This window comes from Varanus komodoensis, unplaced genomic scaffold (assembly GCF_004798865.1).
Source record: "Varanus komodoensis strain SLA01 unplaced genomic scaffold, ASM479886v1 scaffold36, whole genome shotgun sequence".
In the NCBI taxonomy this organism is placed as follows: Eukaryota; Metazoa; Chordata; class Lepidosauria; order Squamata; family Varanidae; genus Varanus; species Varanus komodoensis.
Genome location: NW_025335873.1, coordinates 10,140,790 through 10,147,295, shown reverse-complemented (window position 1 = coordinate 10,147,295; position 6,506 = coordinate 10,140,790).

Here is a 6,506-nt window from a genome sequence, read left to right as displayed (position 1 = left end):
AAAGTGCAGTGGCAGAGCTAGAACACAGGCGAGCCAACAGAAAACAGTGCTAACCAGCCACCCGCACAAGCAAACAAGGTGGAGCCCAGACCATAATAGCCCCAGGCAAAGAAGCGACGCGGAAGGGTCCGGGGGGGGGGGCCGGGGCGCCGCGGGGCCGGCCCTGGCCCGACCCGGGGGAGCGCTAATAGCGGCGGGGGGCCGGCGAGCCCGCGGCTCCGGCGGGGGTCGGGGGGCGCCCCGGAGGACCTGCCCGCGGCTCGGGGGCGCCCCCTGGGCGCGGCGGCTCGGCCCCCGCCCTCCCGGCCCGCCCTCCGCTGCCGCCTGTCGCTCGAGGCGCCGTTTGCTTTCCGGGCGCGGCGGGCCGGGGCGCCTCGCTGCCGAGTCGGCCTCCCTGGTCCGTGGCACCAGCCCGCAAAGCAGCCGCCGCCGATCCGCGCCACACGCGCGCCGGGCCCTGGGCAGGGACCCCCGAGCCCCGAGCCCCGCCCGCGCCCCATCGCGGCCCCATCGCGGCGGCGGCGCGCCGCCCACCCGTGCGCGCCAGTGCCTACCTCGCGGGGTCGTCGTGCCGCTCCGCGGCCAGCGCGGGCCCGCCTGGGCCCCGCCGCGGTCCTCCTGGCTCCCCGCCGGGCAGGCGCGCGAGCAGCGGGACGTGCCAGGCTGGCTCGCTCGCTGCGCTCCGCTCCGCTCCGCCGGGCCTCTGGCGAGGGAGGCGCCGAGCGCACCTGGGCGGCCGCCGCGCCGCCTCCCGCCTCCCTGCAGCGCAGGTGAGGCCGCGGCCGGCCCCGCCCGCCAGGCCGCACTTCCCCCGGGCCAGCTGCCCCGCGCGCCTCCCCTGTGCGGCGCCTGCCTGCCTGCCTGCCTGCCTGCGGCGCCCGGTGGCTTCGCAGCAGCGCCGGCTCAGCAGGGCGGGGGCGCCTCGGGCTCTTTCTGAAGGGGAGGCCGGCTGCAATAGTGCATAACCCCCCCCCGCGGCCCCGTCCGTCTGGAAGAAAAGCACGGTGGGGGGGTGGGGGGCGCAAAAGGACGCCGGGTTCGGTCCCCAAGAGAAAGGGCCAACATGCACGCTCGCAAGACGGCTCAGCCACCCCGCAAGCGAGGAGGGCCCCGGAAGCGTGGCTCGCCCGCTGCACGCGGGGCGACCACGCGATGTGGCTGCAAGACAGGCCCGCGCTGTTTTGGGCTGCCTCGACGGACGCACCATGTCCAAAGCCGCGAGGTGCCAGTTCCCTTCCCGCGGCGCTGGTGGGGCCTCATCGGGTGCTCCGTCCGGTCCAGCCCGGAGTCCAAGAAAGACGCGGGCAAGCCGGGAAGGGCTCAGAGGAGGGCAGGAGGACGGACCGGGGCGGACCTTGAGCTCCGGGGGCAGAGGCGGCCGGGCCTGTTCTTGGCGGTCCGCGCTGGCTTCGAGGAGCCGCTCCGCGATGCTGCCCGGCTTGGCTTGCAGGTGCGTTCCGACCTGCTGCGAGTCTCCCCAGGGAGGCGCGTGTGACCCGGTCGGAGCGTCCCAGGCTCCTCTTCCTCCCCGTCTCGCAGTGGGGGCAGCGTTGCCCCCTCCGGGCTCCGGCCCCTCCGCTGCCTGCAGATCCGAGGCTCGACGCCGCCGGCTCTTCCGCAGCGACCTTCCCACCTGCGGGGATCCTGGGCCGCTTGCCCGCTTGCGCTACCGCGGCCCGCCACTAGGCGTCGCCCCAGACCTTTGCCTGGGCGGCCCCAACGCCTCTCTGCGGGGAGCCCTATCCGGGTGGGAGCCTGGGGGGGGGGCAGGTGGGCCTCCCTCCGCAAACGAGCAGCGGGGGGGGGCGCCCGGAGGCCCCCCCCGGTGAATGGCAGCAGCTCTGGGGCCAAGGGGCAGGTGCAGCGTGTCGGGGGCGGGGGGCAAACCCGACTCGCCGCGACGAAACGGGGCAGGCCGACCTCCCAGTCGGGCCACAAGCCGCAGGGAGGGGCTCTTCTTCCCACCACAAACGGGCCGCTGGAGCAAGGGCGCTCGGCCCCTTCGCGTTCCCGGGAGGGGCGTGCAGCGCAGGGCGGGGCAGGCGTGTGAGGCTGCCCCCCCCCGCCTGTGTGTAGGGCAGGGCTGCCTGCCCCCCACCCTCGTTATTCCTTGTTAAGGCGCAGCTGCCCAGTGTATACGGAGAGAGAACTCTCGCCATGCTCTGAGGAACTTACTCTTAGAAGCATCTTTGGGCCGCATCCTGGGTCGGGGCGGGGGGGAACTGGAGACCCCCTTGCACGCTTCTTTCGCCTTGCCTGCTGAGATCGAAGGAGCTGGGGAGGGGAGAACGCAGCTGCTCAGCTCTGTGGGGAGGGTGGCCCAGGCCAGCCAGCTGCAGGTGCCTCATATCAAGCAAGGCCCTGCAGCTTAAAGAAATCTCTTTAAGAAAGCCAAACCTTTTCTAGATGCTCCACAGCACGGCTTGCTGGATGCCGAAAAGCTTTCCCCAATGTAACTGTGCCTTCCGGCACCCAGTTATCTAGAAGTAGCCCCACTGAAGGAAGGACTTAGGAATGTGCTTTCCATTGAAGATTTTGCATCTATTGAATTAAATCTGCATGTGTTTGCATAGGGCTAGAACAATAATTTTGATATGGAAATCATACTTGATGCATTCCTCCACAGTTTTTCAAAAATATACACATTTGTTCTTAAATGGTGCGTGTCTCTTAGGATAGGCAGCCTTCCCTTCTAAGAAAGGGCTTGTCAGGTGACGCTTTTGTATATGAAAAATAAATATTTTTTGAAGTGGACCTCCGTTCGTGCGCTTTAAGAGTCCTCTCTCTGCTGGCCTGTGCGTTGCCCCTTGGACAGATCTGCAGTCTAGGCTGGCAGCTCTTTCCACCTCCAGCTTTTTTTAGAGTTGCTTTGTGTGAACGTCTGATTGAGGCAAGTCAGCTGCCCTGCAGAAAAAGGGGCCACGGCTGCAGGCGGCTTTGCCCAGGCCGGAGCGCAGAGGCGACGGGCCAGGAAGAGGGAGAACAAAGAGCGGGCGACACAAGCCAGCATTGTGTGCGGGGAGGAGGCAGCAGGCAGAGCGGCCCAGGCGGGCATGGCTGCTCTGGGGGCGGGGGCCAGGCTGCCCCCCCCCACTCTGCACCCTGGCAGGGGACGGCCAGCGCCCTCCAAGCCCTGCTCAGCCATTGCGTCTCTCACACAGCTCTGGCAGGGCGCAGAAGACGGCACGCCCGCTCCTCCTGCAAGCTCCTGTCTTGTTCCCACAACGACTGTGCGAGGTAGGCCAGGCTGAGAATACGGGCCCGGTCCAAAGTCCCCAGAGAGCTCCCCGGCCAGGCAGGGGCCAGAGTCCGGGTACCAGTCCAGTGCTCTAAGCACTGTGCCGCACGGGACTTCAGGGGACCAGATGGGGGGGGGGTCCAGTGTACCTGCCGCCAGGCCACCTCCAGTTTATGGTGACCCCCCCCCCGTGCCCTCTCTTTGCCAGCCCTGCTCAGCCTTTCTGAACACGATCTGCGGCTCCCCTCTAGAATCACGGGTCTTCCTTTCTTCTCCAATTTCCCCAAGCAAGCTTGTCTTCTCAGGGCATGACAGCTTCAATTTTGACATTTTAGGTACCATGGCACATTCTGGCCTGGTTCAATCCAGGACCCACTTCCGGTCTCCTTTGAGTGTCTTGGCTGCAGTCTCCTTTTGAGCCGACAAGTGAGCCGAGGCATGCAGAATCTTTCACAATCTCAGTTTCTTCACTGTTGACGTTAAAGTTGTGTAATTCTTCTCTGAATATTCCGCCACAGCCCTCCATCTGGGCCTTCTTCTTTCAGTTTCATCAGGAGTCATCGCAGTTGATTGCTCCTTTCCGACAGTAATCGCAAGTCATCTGCATATCCTAATTATTGATATGTCTTCCACCAAGTTTTGCGCCTTCCTCTGATCCTAATCCAGTTTTCCTTATGAAATGCGCTGAGAACAGACAGGGGGAGAAAAAGCCCTTGTCTGATGCCTCTGCCCACAGGAACCCGTCCTGTCCCTCCATCTTCCGTCCTGTCCGTAGCTCCTGCCCCACGACCGATTGCATGTCGGGACGTCCTGGTGCCGAGGCACACCCCGCTCTCTTGGACCGTCCATGACTTCTCACGCCCCACACAGTCAAAGACTTCGCTGAAGTCTATAAACCACAGAGTGATCCTCTGAAATTCCTTGCTGTGTTCCGGTAGCCAACATGTATTTCTGATACAATCCCGCGTGCAGCTTGCGTGTCAGGCGCCTTCCTCTCTGCCTCGAGTAATATTCGAGCAGAACCGCGAGCATCACTCGGCCCGCCAGGGCAATCAGTGCAAGGCTCCTGCGGTGGCTGTGCCCTTTCGCTTCCCCTTCCTGGGGGATTGGAACGTACACGGAGCGCTTCCCGCCCGTGGGCCTCTGTTTTGTTCTCCCCGTTGGCTGGCAGATCTTTGTTAAGATTTGGACCGATCCAGTCGCTGCAACTTGCAATTCGCTGATCGGACCCTTGTCTACGCCAGGTGTTTTGCCCCTGCCCGGTGCTTTCGGGGATGCCTTCACTTCAGTTCTCATATTACTACTGAGCAAATAGTAGCAGTCTTAGTTAATGTTAGTATTTCAGGAGTTTCTCCAGTCTCTTCTGCTGATGCGAGGAGCCCTCCTGAAGGGGCAACCGTCTGTCCTGCACTCCGAGGGGGATGGAGAGGAAGGCCCAGCCCTCCTCTGGGTGACAGGACATGGCTTCTTTTGCAGCTCTCCGGACCGGACCAAGCTGTGTTGCAGTCCTGATGTAAAGCTCCTTCTGGAAACAGGGGAGGCCAGTGCCCGCTGTTGGCAACGCAGCGCTGGAGGGGCTGGCGCTGCTGTGGTTCAACATCTGGCGGGCCCCACCGCTGCTGTGTGAGAGGCCCCTAGATCTCAAAGCCCCCCCCCTTTGAGAAATCCGCTTGTGGAGGCGCCAGGAAAAGAAAGGCACTCTGTCCCAGCGCAGGGGCACTTCGCGGCTTATCTGTGCTCTTGGTGATAGATCCTGGGGCCTGAAAACCAGTCCAGCATGTTCGGGGGCTTCTCACCCAGAATGCATGGACACACGATGGAAAAGAACACACTTGCTGAGCCGCAGCTGAGACAGTGCCGAGTTCTTTCCACCACTTCCCCAGACTCGGCAACCCTGCGCATTCTTTCCAGTGCGTGATCCGCTGGGGCAACGGGTTCCACCCCGGCCAAGATAAGGAGCAGGCAGCTGCCCTCGCGCTCGTCTCAAGGCACAGCCAAGAAGAAAATAAAAATGCCAAAATTGCTCTTTCTCAGCCAAGTGGTGCCGTGTTAAGGCGTAAGTCAGACAGAGTTTTTAAAAAGCAGCGGTTCCATCCTGTGCCACAAATTAGCTGGTGTAGAAAAGCCGGAAGGAAGGAGGGGCTGAACCAAAGGATCCTGATGCTGGGCCAGCTCCAGCCGGTGGGGGCGAGGGGAGGGCAGCGGTGGTCCGGAGCCCCCAGCCCTGCCCTGGAGAAGAAAGGGCACACGCGGCCAGCGCCACCAAGCCCACTCGGCAGCGGGGATCCTACGGCTTCCAGCAGTGTCTCGGCTGTTTCCACGGGGTTGCTTCAGGCTCTGGGCCGCGGAAAAGGAGCGCGTTGGGGAGGGGCTGCCTCCCCCCCTTCTCCGGAGAGCCCCCGAGCCGCAGCAGGCCGTGCTGGAGGCCAGAGCAACTCCGCATGCGTGTGCGGGGCGGCGGGGGGGGGGTTCATCCCGGTTGCAGGAAGCCGGCCTGCCCCCACGTTGCCCCAGAGGCTCAGGCTGGGCGAGGGGTTAGGGTTAGGGCTTCCTCCCTCTGCAGGGGTCCCGGGAGAGTGCGAGGGACGGAGGGAAGGAACTGGGCAGCGGCTCCTGCAGAAACGGGGGTCACCCACCGAGGGGAGCGGGCAGAGGCCTCTCTCACCCGGTGCCCGACACCGGCAGGCACAGCGCGCAGGACTACCGAGGGGGTGCCCCCGCGCCCCCCCGCGCCCCGCAGCGCGGCTGCTTCCTCGAGGGGCAGGTGGGAGCAGAAGGGCTCGGGCTGCCCTCCGCCTGGCCGACCTCACGGGGCAGTTGCAGCGGCGGCGCGCAGGAGGGGGCTGCGGAGGGTGGCCCCGGCCGCTCGGCAGGACCTGGGCGGGCGAGGCGGGGGGAGGCCAGGCTGCTGCGGGGGCCGGGGGCGCGGCGGCGGCGGCTGGAGCAGGAGCAGACGGCGGGCGCTAAGGCCGGCCAGCAGCCGGCAGGCGGGCGGGCGAGCGGGCGGGCAGGGAGCGGGCGAGCGAGGCAGGCGCTGCCGCCGCCGCCGCCGCTGACGGGAGGAAACGTGAGCCGCGCCGGCGACCGCCCGCAGCACTGCCGCAGCGCCCGTTCCCGTTGCGCCCCCGCCGCCGCCGCCGCCGCAGAGCGCGCCGAAGAGGCGATCCGAAGCCGGGCGGCATCCCGCGCTCCGAGGCGGGCGGGCGGGCGCGCCTCGCCCAGGGAGGCAGCCTCGGCGGAAGGACGCGCGGCTGCGGCTCCGGCTCCG